Raw genomic sequence first — 14,925 nt, forward strand, 5'->3', positions numbered from 1 at the left:
GGCAGATACTGCTCCCAGAACTGTGGTTACACCAGCAATGTCTAGGTATTCATGACATCCGGTAAACTGCTTAGGTGGCAAAGGAGGCTCCCTGCACTCATGGATTCTCAGTGTGTACTGGGGGCCTGCCCCTATGGTTCACCTCTTGTGAATAAGTAAGCTTCCATGATGTTCATGCCCAGAGTACTGAAAGGTTGGCACAGCGCTCGACTGAGGCTTTCACATTGTGCTGCTCTCTTTGTGACATTGGCTTCCAACTGGATTAGAGCTCAACTATGTTCTGCAGCAGAAATGCCTGATTTCTTAGAAACATGTTCCCACATCACAGGCAGCCATATTGGGCAAGAGGCTAAGTATGAAGTCTAAACTAATGTTGATTTAATGGTTCCACACATAAAACAGGTAGTTTAGGGAGCAGGATGTGTAGTGTACAGATTAAAATTAAAGTTTTCCCTTTCATTATGGTGTGCCTGTGTTACCCTGAAAAATAAAGCATTGCGAGCCACAGAAGGGTGGTAGAGGTTGGCTTCTTTAGATTAATAGATGGTGGTGGCTGAGACTGCCATCCAAATGTGAATGTACTCCCTTCCTGCTCAGAGGTCGCTGGTTTTGTGAGGCAGGGGAGTGCATAAGGATTTCTCAAGACTAGCCTTATAATTAGTTATTACGGCGCCTAGACATGCATTGTGTTGTCCTCCAACCATAGTCTAATCTAGAAGGATGGCCTGTCTCCTGTGGCCAGGTACACACCTCCCGGCCTGTGAGGGCCAGGGACATTGCTAGTTAGGGAGGCAACCCTGTTGGGGGTGTTACTCCTCTAGCTGGAGCAATCCCACTTAAGGTTTACAGGATTTACAGCTGTATTTCCCATTCCTGAATCACATCCCCACCCCTCTTCTTACAGAGCCAAGCACAGCAAGTCCACCAATAGTGGCAGATGGGCACTGTACACAACCACTTACATTGCATTACATAATACACATATAAAATCAAAACCACTTGCCTTTTGATAGTACCTGTTTGTTAACAGGACTTAAGTGCAAGGAACAGATGCAAGAGCACACATCCCCTTGGCACTGCAACCCAAAGAATACAGCTGGGCTCCACAAAATAGTCAGTCCATGTATTACATAGTCAATGACCTAGCTGTCCTCTCTAGGCTTGAACACTCTGCTTGTCGTGGATGTCTATAATGTCTTTAAACTAGTTATCTCTGCTGGTAATTGAATAGTTACCTAAATTCGAATTGCTCTTCACATGTAATGTTGTGCTCTTTATTTTCATGTTTGCACACACTGCAGTCTTCCGTAGATGCTTCCACCTGTGAAGGCATCATGTGTCAGACACAGAAAACAGGTTCAGGTTTCTGAACAGTTTTATTTAACTTAAAAGGCAGGGTGGAGTAATGCCTAACATGCCCTATGGTAAGGTGGGATTTCCCTACCTTAAGAAAATGAAGGATAGTCTGCGTCAGGAAGTCCAAAGTAAAACCTCTGTCTGTGTCCAAAACCTATACTTGCCCTCACAACTAACTGCATACAATGTGTATGGATGTCGACATCAAAAAGGAACAGTGTTCAAAGTAAAGTTCAGAGCTTTTTCTAGCTCTTGGACTTGTAATCTGCTCCCTTTCCCCAGGTTCAAAGTAGTTCATCAAACACATGTGTTACCTTCTGCAAGAGTTCAAATAATCCAGCTTTCAAACAAACACTTGACTTTAATGTCACAATAAGGTCTTTGCACAACACAGGCTTCCTTGTAGGTGTTTTCACAGTGATCCGTTCCTTTAGAGGGGCTTTGGAACTTTGCCCTATTGGGGAGATTGTATGGGGTGGTCACATACAACTGTGTTTTGGGGATTGTAACCAATCGATGGTCTTTGCCTAGGTTACTTCTATGGAGGGCTCTGCAGTCTGTGATCATGTGAAAGACATAGATATGGTGGAGATAATTATGAAAGCAAAACCCTCACAGGCTTTGGTTCCTGATGGATTATGGAACATAGTTCTGAAGAAAGATCCCTTAATTTGAGCTGATTTGCTAAAAAATATCCCTAATTCCTGCGAAATTCAATCTTGATTACAGTATATAAACAGGGCTCTAGGGTGGCTCCAGGATGCTACGCATTCTTAGCTATTTTAGACTGTAGTTCCAAAATGTTTGCCACCATTTTGCTAGACATGCTTACCACCCAGTCTCAAACAAACCATTTACAAAATGCACACCGTTTTCGCTTTAGGAAGGGTGTTGGCACCCAAAATCCACATTCAAATTCTAATTTCAGATGTGTTTAGTTACCCTTGAACTTCATTATATGTTTGTTTTGGTGACTTCAGTTCGGCCTTTGATACCGTTATTCGTACAAGGTTGTGGGAGAAATTGGCTAACTGGGGCATTGATCGCTCCCTTTTTTTAAATTAAGCAGCTGCACCATGATACATATGTCAAAGTTTGCTTATTGCAGGATGGTATACTAACACAATCTTTTCAGACAAATGTGGGTTTAAAGCAATTGTGCGTATTGGCTCCATTACTGTATAATCTATATATGGCAGGTCTTGATCTAGCATTGAATACAGTCCTCTCCCACCCTCCTCAGTTTGGCCACGTAGCCGTAACATGCGTTATCTACGCGGATGACATTGTTATCTTAGATTAATGAAAGGTTAGTAAAGGGATCTAGTCTTGCATACCCAGATATACAAAGTCTGCCCTATTATACCATCAAAAAAATAACCAGGCTTCTGCCAGGAAAGTCTTGGGTTTTAGAAATGACCTAGACAGTTTTTTCATGATAATGGTGTCCTCGTTGTAGCACGCGTTTCTGTCCTTACTGGTCTTTTCTTGGCATATTCTGGCTTAGTTGGTATCTCGATATTGGATGGAAAAAAGAGGTGACACACAACAGCTATGTGGGCAAGACCTTTGTGGGCCCCCTGCCCTCTTCGTGCCTTGGAGGAAAGCTTCTAACTAGCCTTTCTATCCGATCTTCAGGGATCTTAGTGTGTGACTCCGGTCAGTCTCTAGTCCAAGTTTAACAGGCATATCCTCCACACCTGGCTTCTCCTGACCTCTGGTTCCACTCGCTTGACCAACTCCTCCCCTCACTCCATGTTTCTGGTTGATATTTTGGGGTGGTCAATGCAGGTTCTTTCTATAAAAGTTTCTCCTTCTAAACTCTCTCTTCCTATTTGACCTTCTTGGCTTGGCAAACTTGTGTTCTCCCATCATGGTTCTCCTCCAAAAACTCTCCTCATTCTAGCTACTCTCCCTTTCAGAAGTGCTGTCCTACTACCCTCTGAGGCAGAAGGTATCTGCCTCCATTCAATCACACCATGCCTGATAGTGATAGAATGAGGGCTCTGATTTGCAGTTCGTTCTCCCCATTATCTTTGTGGAGCTGCGTTGGCTCTCACCAAGTGGTTCCACATCCTCCCGATTAGCTAGCGGTCATGGTTCTCTGCAGATGATGTGCGTGTTCAATGAATGTGTCTTGACCTGTACCCTGCCCCCTCCACCACGAAGTTACAAGTTCTTAACATTCATCTTGAAATCGTTCTATGTTACTGTGTCAGCTCACTGATATGGAGTCACAAAACTACTCGCCACCTGTGACTGGAAGCTTTGTGTGTTTTTTCAGTTTGACTTTGGATCAGGTTCCTGAACAGTGCTTGGGCATCTGACATGCATCCAACCATAACATCGGCTCCTTGCCTGGACCTGGTGCCAGACTCCAAACAAGGAGAAAAAATACCTTTCTAGTTGTTTATATGTGAAACATTTTATTGGGCTGGATTTTCACTGGGTTTTCTATATAGTAAGCCACAGGATTACTAGATGTACCCTTACTCTCTTGAATCTTGGCACCACCAACCGTAATGTCTTGTGTCATTTTGATGGGGGTAATGCTTCAGATGTTTATGCTTCTGTCGGATTAGTATGCTTTTATGGGACTGGCTCACCTGGTTCTTCGTAGGCCCCAAGTAATGCCCATGTTTTTGCCATCACAGGAGATTTGGCTTTTAGAACTTTGGAGAACTTTTCTGTTTCCGCTTCACCTGTTCCCTCTTTTATGCCACTCTGCGCCTTGCGTCTTCCCTTTGCCCCTGTGGCATCTTTCCTCCTTCCTCTCTCCATGCAACTCCACCCTACCTTTCTTTTCTATTTCTCACTTACTGCTTCTTTTTGCCACATCCTCTGCTTGTGTCCGCTTTTCTCTTCTTGCGTCACCTCTGTTACTGTCTCCCTCCTCCACTCCTTGTTTCAGTTCTATTCATCTTGATCCCTTCTTTTCTACTCCTTTCAGCTTGCTTCCTCTCCTCTTTTGAGCACCATTTTTCTCACTCTCTCCTCTCCTTTTTAGTTTGGATTATTAGGTGGCATTGCGCTATATAAGCTGTCACTTTTGCATTACAGTACACAGAGTAAGAAATGGCATATGAGGAGGGACAAAAAGCTTGTAGGTGTTGTTTCGTTATTTGCCTACCCACTGACTGCCCATGGCCTCGCCGCTTAAAACACTGCCTCATGGGAATTCTTTGAGCTCACTTTAATCATGCCTTATCAAACATTGCACTCAAAATTGCTTGCCAGTGTTTTTTCAAAGCAGTTTTCTGAGAATTGATGACTTAAGTTGTAAACGCGCTACTAGTGCAATATAAATGTCTTAACCAGGTCTGCCTACAGCCACTCAATTTATAAGCACTGTGTGTGTCCATCACTGAAGTCTTGTTACAAAGAAGCATTGGCAAAGCCAACAGTTGTGGCTTGTGTATAAGTGTTGGGCATTTGTCAAGAACTGTTATTAGATGTCCAGGTACTCGCACTATTTTGCACTTGCTACCATCAGTGGCCAGTTAATATCCCTGTGGCAGTGCCTGGCAAATGCCTTTCCCATGCCTACACAAAAGCCCACATTGCTTACATTGCCAATGCTTATATCTAATCCCTTCTTCTCTTTCCCTCCTCTTCATTTCAGCTTCATTTTTCACTCCCTCCTCTCCTTGTCACCCTCTTCCGTAACTTCATCCGTTGTACTTCTTGCCTCCATCCTCCTTTTCCCCACTTTGCTCCTTCTTTGTCCTCCATTTCACCTACTCCCTTCTCCACTTTTTCTTTCAGCTTACTGTTTCCCCCTTCTGTTCCTGTTTCCACTTCCTCTCTCCATGCTCGCTCATCGGCCTCTGTCTCCCCCCCAACCCCCGACCAGCCCCACTACTGGCCATACTACCACTGCCCTTCTCCTTCTCCTTCAGCTGCCCTCTGTCTGTAGCCTCCCTTTATTTCTCATCAGCATGGGTATAGGGGCTGTGATTGTGTAAAAGGTTTCAGATATGTTGCACGTATAAGTCTCCAATATGGGACTGTCAGTCAGGATTCTGCAATCCGGTTAACAGCATACTTTCTACTGTGCCTAGAGACAATTTAATTTGATATGTTTTCTGGACATTTTGCTGCTTTTCATAAATGTCCAAATTCAATCCAATCGCTGCTCTGTTCCTGGCGTGTAGAACCTCCCAACATGGAACTTTTCTACGTTCTCTTTCCACTGCTCTAACATCCTGGTGTTACAACCACAGTTCCCAACATGAAATTCCTTCAGTCTCTCCCAATCTTTACCAGTCTCTTTTCTTAGGATCACCTTCAACCTCTTAAGTCCTCCACCACATTGTCACTCCCACCTTCAGGACCATTGGGTGCATCAGCCTTTGTTTGCTACTTCGTAGGGATGTGTCAAGCAGGACTCTCAACAGTAGCTACCCCTTTACCATCTGAGCCACTACCGGAAAGACTTTGGTTCCACATACTCCTACGTCCCATCCCCTTTGCTCCATACTTTGTTATATTCCATCCATCGGGACAGGACCGGAGCACTTTGAAGCATCACAGTTAACCTTTTTGTCCTCCTTTTATTTTTACGTGGGGCCTCCCCACGTGACCGTAGCCCCGCCTTCCTGAGCTTTGCCCCGTGAATCGCCCTTCAGTCCTTTTCTCGTCTGGGTCAGACGCACTTGCATCATAGGGAATTTGCTTTTTTTGTTCCCTTGTCCTTTATCTTCCTGCTTCGGTTCCACAGTCTTCTTTCCTTTGTCTATGTCCTTAGTCTATGTGTTACGCTCACCTGACTCCCACAGAGGCGTCGATTTGGACTGGACTGCTGCGGTCTCCACCAATGTGACGCGTAGGGCCGAGATGACGGACTGGACTGGCCCACCTAGCTTTGTTTGCTTGGCCCGTAGGAATATTCTTCTGCAAATGGAGAAAGGGAATTAACCACCTGTGGAGTTGAGCGTAAATCCCCCACCCCGCTGTTCTCCCCACTGATCACCTTGGATGTCCCCTCTTATAGTCTCACCGGATCATTTGAAAAGATGAGCTCTCCATCCTGCATTGAGCGCAGGGGCGCGTAGATAACCAGTTGCTTCACTGGCTCGAAGGAATTGGTGAGTTCCAGGGCAATATTGACTCCGATATTCCCGGCAAGACGCTGTAAGTATGTAGTTCGTAAGAGTTCAAATGCCTGACTTTCACTCTTGTCCGATTCCTTGCAGGTTGCAGCTTGACCCTACTGAAGAGTTCCTCGTGGCAACCGGTAATGTTCTGGTAAGGATTTGTATTATCCAACACAGTTCGATTAAAATAATGTCCATATGTAACCTGTTGCTTTCTCCCTTATTCAGGCGCTGAGAGAAAGTATGAAGTCTCGGGGAATAATGCCTCCGGCGGTAAAATCAGGTAAGTCTTTTGTGGTGAGGTTTCCCCTTGTTAGTCCCTTGTTTCACCTTGCTGTCCTTTTGTTTCCCCTTAGGGGCCGGGGTTCGGCTAGGATGCAGTGGAAGCTGCGCCGACCTGTGAAGAAGAATAGTACCCCCGGTGGTAAAATCGGGTAAGTCTATGGGGGGTATTCCTCTGTGTATTCCCTTGGCTCACCTTGCTGTTCTTGTCTTCTCCTTAGGTGCCGGAGTGCAGTGGGAAAATGCAGGAGGATGCGGTGAAATGTGAAGATGCTGCGAAGGCCGGTGAGTTCAGCGCGGCGCTGCAGCAGGCGAGGCGACGCGCATAAAATAACTTCTTTCTTCCAGCTCGAAGGCGCGATGGATCGGGAATTCAGGTAAGGATCAAAGGTATTGCTCTTATTCTAACCTTTTCTCCTTCTTTCACCCTTTTTCTAGGAGCTCCAAACTCGAGGCGGGCATGGCAGAAGACTGGATGCAGACTTGCAGGCACGTGAGCTTTGCGCTGCTGGATGCAGAATAACGCGAAGCTTGTGCTGCTCTTCGGGTGTGGTTTAAATAGCCTCCAAAGTAGTCCCAGGTAAGTATTCCTCCCCAGCCCCAGCGAGTAAAAAAAAATAGTCCCTAGGTAAAATAGTCCCTTCCAAGCCTTGTTTGGCTTGGAGCTCTTGCAGCATGGTCTGCATCAGGTAAGTTTTAATCTATGAGCCTGGCGCCTATGGCACCAGGACTGACTCTCCATATGAGCCTGGCGCCATAGGCGCCAGGACTGCACCCAAATAGCCCCTAGCGGGGGTTGTTGGGCTTGCTTGGGGTAACTTGATGCCTGCTTCCGGGGTTGCTGGACTTGGTCTGGGTCCCCGGGGTAGGCATCATGACACTATTGCTGAGAATCTGGGTTTCGTGTCCTGTTCTTCGCGCCAACATCGTTTTGCGAGGGCAGATCCACCTCTATGTGTGGAGTGATTGGGCCCGGAACATCGGTGGGACTCTTGCTTCTACTTTGACTCCCTCTTCGTCTGGCACTCCAGCGTAGGCTAGTCAGGTGGGAGGAGGTGTTCCAACGGATTACTCCTACACATTTACATCGAAAAAAGGAAGTGTCTGGTAAGTTTCTTCTTTTTTAGGGCACCCCGGCCAGGGGGCTCCTTCCCGGGGTCTTCTGGTTCCAGGAGGGGGGCCCAAATGGCTCTGGTACCAGGGTTATTCAGAGGTGTCCCAAAAGGGATCTAACTTGGATTCCGGATGCTCCGAGGCCCCCTGGCAAGGAGCAGTCAGGACCGGATATTCATCCAAGGTGTTGACCAGGGTTATTCTTGAGGTTTCCAAGTCTGGAACTAAATCTACCGAGCCTAGTCTCGAGGTTTCCTGTACAGTAACTAAAGGTATCCGGGTTATCCCTGAGGATCCCCGATTAGGGTCTATAATTAAAACTGGCAAAATCGAGGAGCCTCCTCCAGGAGCTCTGACTACAGGGTGTGACTCTAGTTCTGCTCTACCAGCTCTGCCAAGGTTCCCTGTCGCAAGGCTAAAATGGATAAAACAGCCCCTGGAGCCCCTGTGAGGACAATGGCCTCACTGAAACCTGTGACGCAGTTCACCTCAGGCAGTGACAAAATGACAATTCAACCCGCACAGTGTGAGACGGCCATTTTGGCGAGCTCTTTCACACCAACGTTCTCAACGGCTGGTGCAGAGGGGCCTATTTTTGGGGCTGAGCAGCATGTTCCACGGAATGTGTACAATAGGAATCCTTTCCAATGGATTGACGTGCTTGGTTTCCGCTGCCGCAGTCTTGCTTCCTCCTGCCTCCGCTCCCTAGGTTTATGTGGATCCAGTTGGTGGAGGGCCATCCTGGCAACCATGCCCATCCAGAGTGGCCTCTACCCACTCCTCTGCCTAGACCTTCGTCTGAGGATGAGTTCTTTGAAAAATTCCAGGCCCTTATGCACTCTGAATCGATGAAGGCATACTTTAAGGATCTATTCAAAGAAATGCATCCTAAGCCTCTCGAGCCGCAGCATGCTCCTACTGCTCAGCAGGTTTCGGTAGTGCTGCCCCCTCCTCTTCATGTGGGGGCACCCTCCTACACTGCCACCACTACCTCCACTTTCACCAGTGTTTATGACCCCAGTTGCGCAGACATGCTGCGGATACGTTTTCTGTTCCCGCCACAACTAACGAGGACCAAGCGGACCATGATAGCGAAGACCTGCCCCACTCTGTCAGAGCCTTTCATGACCAGGTCGCGGATATGATGGCATTGCTTGATATCCCAATACCCGAGCCTCCGGCTCCACAAGGTGGTGTACTTTCAGGAGCCTTAACTTTTTTACGACACAGGAGCGGACAGGCCTTTTCCTTCAAAAGTATGTGCTTGCTGAAGCCTGCAAGGTCTGGGGAAAAACCTCATTCCGGGCAACACGTAAATAGGAAAATTCACGCTTTCTACAAGCTACACTCGTCAGAAGACAAAACCTTGACTACATGTCCACTCCAATCAACAGTGGTGGCAGCAGCTACGGTCCAGTCTAAGCCGTCCTCAACATCCTCTAAGACTGCCTCCCTGGACGCTATTGGGGGAAAAAGTATTTTGCAGTTCTGGTCTTCAGCTGCGCAAGGCGAATACCGAAGTCCTCTTTGCAGCGGCAGATCTCAAGCTATGGAAGGACCTTTCCGAATTTCAGGAATGTATCGCTCAAGACAGGCCGGGAGATTTTGGCTCAGGACCTACTGGAGGCTGCGGCCCATCATGTAGACACTTCTGCTTGGGACCTTATTATTGGAGTAAACATCTCCCACCAAGCGTGGTTGCATGCTACAAAGTTCTCGAAGGAGGTTAAGGACAAAGTATTTGATCTTCCCTTCGAAGGTACAGAGCTTTTTTACTCCTCCACCAATGAGGAGCTCAATAAAACAAAGACAAGCACGCAATTGGCTAAATCTTTGTTGGGCTTTGCCAAACCCTAGCTAAAGCGGCCTATACACAGAAGTTGAGGACCCAGACAAGGTCCTTCTCAGGTTTCAGAGGGTTCCAGGAGCATCGAGCACGCCGGGCAGAAGGTTCCTCTGGTGCACCTTGTCACAAGCAGCAAAGGCAAAGTGGCTGGTTTTTCTCTCGATCATCAGCCTCCTCTTTGGCAACAGGTGGTCTCACTGCTGACAAACCATCCAAATTATGTTTTCCATCGGTCACACAAGACTCCGGTGGGAGGACATGTATCGTCTCATCTGGAGGAGTGGCAGACCATCACAGAAGAACAAAGGGTTTTTTTCCGTCGCCCGAACGGGCTTCCGCTTGCCCCTCCCTCATAGGCTACCCTCTCAGCCTCCTCTTCAGCAGACTGAGACCCCCCCTCCCTCAGAGCCGAAGTACAGAAACTTCTGGACCTCAGGGCAGTGGAACCTATTCCCCTGCGGGAGCAAGGTGAGCGCTATTACGGCTGTCTGTTTACAGTGACCAAACCCAACCAGGCTGGCCTCTCGACCTCTTCAACTTCAATCTTTTACTTCCCCAGGAGAACAAGATTATCATGCGCAGCCAGATAAGGTCCTCTCTCCAGAAGGGTGATGGGCTCAGTATGGTAGCTCTTCAGGACGCTTACATGGAAATCCTGATCTGGGGCCCACATATCGGAAATACCTTCCGTTTTCCATGCGAACGGAAATCTTCTAGTATCGAGTGCTGCTGTTTGGTTTCAGCTTGGCACTGCGTGTCTTTACGACGACGATGGCGGTCATCGCAACGTTCCTCAGACTGCAGGGAGTTCATGTCTATCCATATTTGGACGATTGGCTTCTGCAGAGTCCTTGCCCACGGGCTGCAACGGCCAATCTTCAGTCACTCCTCCAGCTCCTGTTCCAACTCGGGCTGTTGGTGAACTTGCAGAAATAGTCTGACCGTTCCTCAAGATCTGATTTTTCTAGATTTCCACTGGGATACTGTCAGTGCCAGAGTGATCCTAACAGAGGACAGAATTGCGGATTTATCTGCAACATGCCATCTTTTCTTGAAGTCGTCCCACATGTCGGCCTGGTGGTTCCAGAGACTCCTGCACCTGATGGCTTCATGCGTGTTAGCCCTATCTCTTGAATGACTGAAAATGAGACGCACACAGCTAACGCTTCGGGGCTGCTGGTCCCAAGGCCGTGGACCCGGACTCCAAAATGATTCTGATTCTATCCTCCATGACGGCTGATCTTCAATGGTGGTCATCCGCCAGCAACATTTCAGAGGGAACCTCCTTCCAGGAGCCGTGTCCACAGATTAAGGTTACAACAGATTCCTCACTCCTAGGGTGGGGAGCGATGCTGCGTCACCTCAAGGTGTACGATCTGTGGACGCCCCAGGACAGAATAGAATGTCTCAAATCAATTACTTAGAACTCCTGGCAGTTTTTCTGGCATTGAAAGCTTTCCAGCCCTCCAGCAACCGGGTAGTGCGAATTTGCACTGACAATTCTGTAGCTATGTTCTACATCAACAAGTAGGGATGGGGGCACCAGGGATGATCCTGGTGGATCTAGCTATCCAGATTTGGAATTGAGCAGTCCAGCATAATGTCTGGCTACAGGCCGTGCACATTCCGGGTCACATTCCCTGTTGCGAAGGATTCGCTGAGCCACCAGTCTGGCGAATTACAAGTGTGAAATGAAAAGCAATGTTCTTACCAAGCTTTTCCAGCAATGGGGTTCTCCAGCAGTGGACCTCTTTGCGAAGGCAATGAGCAGAAAATGACCACTTTATGCTTCCAGGGATGGTTTCGGAGCATCTTCCTTGGGGGACCCCCTTGAGAATCATTGGGACTACATTAAGGCTTATGCCTTCCCGCCTTTGCTCTTGTTTCATCGGTCGCTCTGGAAACTCAGGAGTGCCTCCAACTGCACTCTCCTCTTCATAGCTCCTTGGTGACCAGCCAGGTTCTGGTTTTCAGAGCTGCATCACCTATCGATATGAAATCCGAACAAGTGACAAGACATACTAACATAAACCTGCAGAAAGAGTAGAGATCGGAAGTTCTTGGTTAAGGTTGAAAAGGTGGGTTTTTACAGCCTTTTTGAAGAGTGTCATTCTGAATCCGACTATGGCAGCTGGTAGCGAGTTCCAAAGCATGGGGGCCTGATAGTCAAAACTAGTGCCTCAAAACCTGGTAAGTTTGGATCTAGGCTGGGTAAGCACAGTAGCTAAAGTAGCTAAAGTAGAGCAGAGATTTCTGTTATACGGCTTGATCTTAATGCGCTCTGATAGGTATGTGGGACTTGTTAGAGTCACGTATTTGTGCGCTAGTGTGAGCATCTTTTGCGTTATTCTGTTTTACAGGAAGCTAGTGTAGCTTTTTCCTCAAGGAGATGTGGGTGCGATGAGATTGTTTGAAGTGCGTACAGAATTATTTTGTGTGATTTGAAGAGCTTGTGTGTTTGCAGAAGTGGTGCCGGTCAACAGGCTGTTACAGTAGTCTAGTCTGAAGTTTCTCAATGCTGTGGACAGAAGAGCACAGTTATCAGTTGTGATAAAAGGTTGAATATATTGTATTTGTTTGTTGATGAGTCCACAACATGACTGGATATTTGAAACATGAAGCTTCATGTCGAGTTCTTCATCCAGAATGGCACCCAGTGTTTTCACTTTCTTTAGGACAGTTATGACATTGTCTGCAATCAGGAAATTGGAGTAGTCTGAGGTAAGCTTACTCCGAGTGTTCTTTGTAGTGACAATCATCAACTCAGTTTTATTATTGTGGAGAGCCATAGAGTTACAGGGCCATCCAATTCTGGATAGCTCTGTAGATGTTGTTAAGAGTATTGACATCATTCTTGTATTGGCCACTGAGCTGAATGACAACCCGAGTGTCATCAGCGTAGTTTGTATACTGGACACCCAGGCTGTTCTGAAGATCTAGTAGAGTTTGGATGTACAAGTTGAAGAGTAACTGTGACAGGCAAGTGCCTTGTGGAACACCGCACGTTTGAGAGATCCGAGTGGAGTGGTTGTTGCCAACATAGAGCCTTACCATGCGTGGCCCCAAGAAGGAGGCAATCCATTTGGATGCCAGCATAGAGCAGTTTGCGACCTCTCCGAGCCTTGTCACTAGTAAGGTGTGATCAACAAGATCAAAGGCTGTGGAGAGGTCTAGTAGCATCAACAGAGCGGCTTGGTTTTTGTCTGCTATGCCAGCTAGAGCGGACTTCAGGTCAAGCATGGCAGTTTCAGTGCCATGATGGGCCCTATAACCCGATTGACAAGTGCCTAAGATATTATGCTTTTCGACATGATCTTGAAGTTGAATGTAGGCTAGCTTAATAGGTCGAAAATTGTCTTTATTATTCGGGTCAAGGTTTTCTTTTTTCAGCAAGGGAGTTATTCATGCTGATTTCAAGACATCTGGAACCATGCCCTCATCAAAGGAAAGATTGATCAATTTAGTAATCCATGGAACGAGAAGATCAGATGACTCTTTGAAAATGCTGGTGGGACAATCGTTCCCAGGACAAGATCTAGCTTTAAGATCCTGAATCACTTTGAGCACCTGTTTCTCAGAGTAGTGGGAGAATGAAAATTGCGGGATTTTTTCTAGATGGTTGGTGGGTGACTTTGCTGTGTGGGGCAAGAGCAAAGGGTCCAGGTTTTTAAGGTAGTTATTAATGTTTTCCTTGTGAACTGAGATTTTTGATAGAAACCCATTATGGATATCTTGGCACCATGCTGAGTCCTTAATAAGATTGTTTGAGGATGTAGGTCTATCTTGGAACTCTGCAAAAATTTTAAAAAGTTCACCTACATTGGACTGGGCATTTATGATTCTTTTGTTATGAGTCGCTTTGGCGGAGATGAGTGCTTTAAACTCTTATATAGATTTTTTGTAAGCAGCAAGAGTATCTGAATTGGGGTTTTTCCGCCAGGACATTTCCAAGGCCCTTTTGGATTGTCTAGCCAAAATAATTTCTTCTGAAAACCATGTGTTTTTAATGGCTTCAGGTTTGGTTTCATTCATTCTCAGTGGAGCTAGTTCATTTATTATTTGCTTGATGGCTCGAGTGAGATGGTCAATTAATGCAGAGGAATCGGTAAAATTAGTTATAGGCTGCAGGTTGGATGATGGCATACTGGAAAACTTAGCGGCACTAACATTTTTTAGATTCCTAGTCAATTGACCAATACATGGGCAGTAATTGAGTTTAAGAGTGGGATTGGGCAGGGTGACTTTTGCCTGGATTAAGGAATGGTCAGACCAAATACATGGGACCACTGGCAGTTGGGAGATATCTGCCTTTTGTGAGATAAGCCAGTCAAGTATATGACCACTTTTCTGTGTAGGTGTGTTGACCCATTGTTTTAGGCCTATGGAGCAGATGGAGTCTAGTAGCATGGTGCCAACTTTGTCAAACTGATTGTCTGCCCGGAGATTGAAATCACCCATTATGATGAGAGGACTTCTTGATTTAGAAATGTGTGCTATTAAGTTGAGTAGTTGTTCCTCGAATAGGGGCATGTCCTTGGGTGGCCGATAAATAGTTAGCACGTTTAAAGATGTCTGCGGGGTGGTTTTAATGCATCCATCAGGTGAAGTATGAGGCAAAACATGGCAGCTGAGGCTTGATTTACACATGTGCAACGTCTCCTCCCTTGCCATGTGTACGATCTACTCTATAAAGGGTGTAATCATCAGGGGTAGACAGCGTGGATTGAGTAGATAAGTTTGTGTTAAGCCAGGTTTCAGTTATTCCAAAGATGTCTGGGTTATGTTGAGCAACATGGTCTGCGATTTCTACGCCTTGTTTGAAGAGAGAACGTGTGTTTAGTAGTGACAAAGACAAAACTAGCAAAGGTGCTATACTTGGCGTTGTATCACCGTGAGTGTGTGATGTTTTCTTGAAGCACATGGTGATAAAAGAATGCGTACAATCGAGAATAGTGAGGACCTAGGGGGGGGTAACCTAACAGGGTTGTGGATCAGGGTGTGCAGGTAGCAACCAAAGTAGAACTCTGTGTCAAGGCGGCAAGCTGCAGCGATGAACGGCGAAGACTGGCACGTCACAGAAGTGTCGGCGCTGAAGCACCTGGACTTTCAATATGTACTTGGTGGTTATGGGTAATCTAGTCTGCCACAGATTACCGACCTCCTTCACCAGAGCAATCGCCAGGTGTGGCACCCGTCTCCACAATCATTCTTCTTGGCGGTCCGGTACCTGAG

The 14,925-nt window shown here is 46.7% G+C and overlaps 1 protein-coding gene across 4 annotated transcripts in view; it reads left to right on the plus strand.

Annotated features, from left to right (window-relative positions):
* Positions 1–14,925, plus strand: part of MARK1 (microtubule affinity regulating kinase 1) — a 947,566-nt gene that overhangs the window by 785,885 nt on the left and 146,756 nt on the right. The gene's annotated exons all lie outside the window — the stretch shown is intronic.

The sequence above is a fragment of the Ambystoma mexicanum genome, chromosome 4q (genome assembly GCF_040938575.1).
Source record: "Ambystoma mexicanum isolate Mex_15411 chromosome 4q, UKY_AmexF1_1, whole genome shotgun sequence".
NCBI lineage: Eukaryota > Metazoa > Chordata > Amphibia > Caudata > Ambystomatidae > Ambystoma > Ambystoma mexicanum.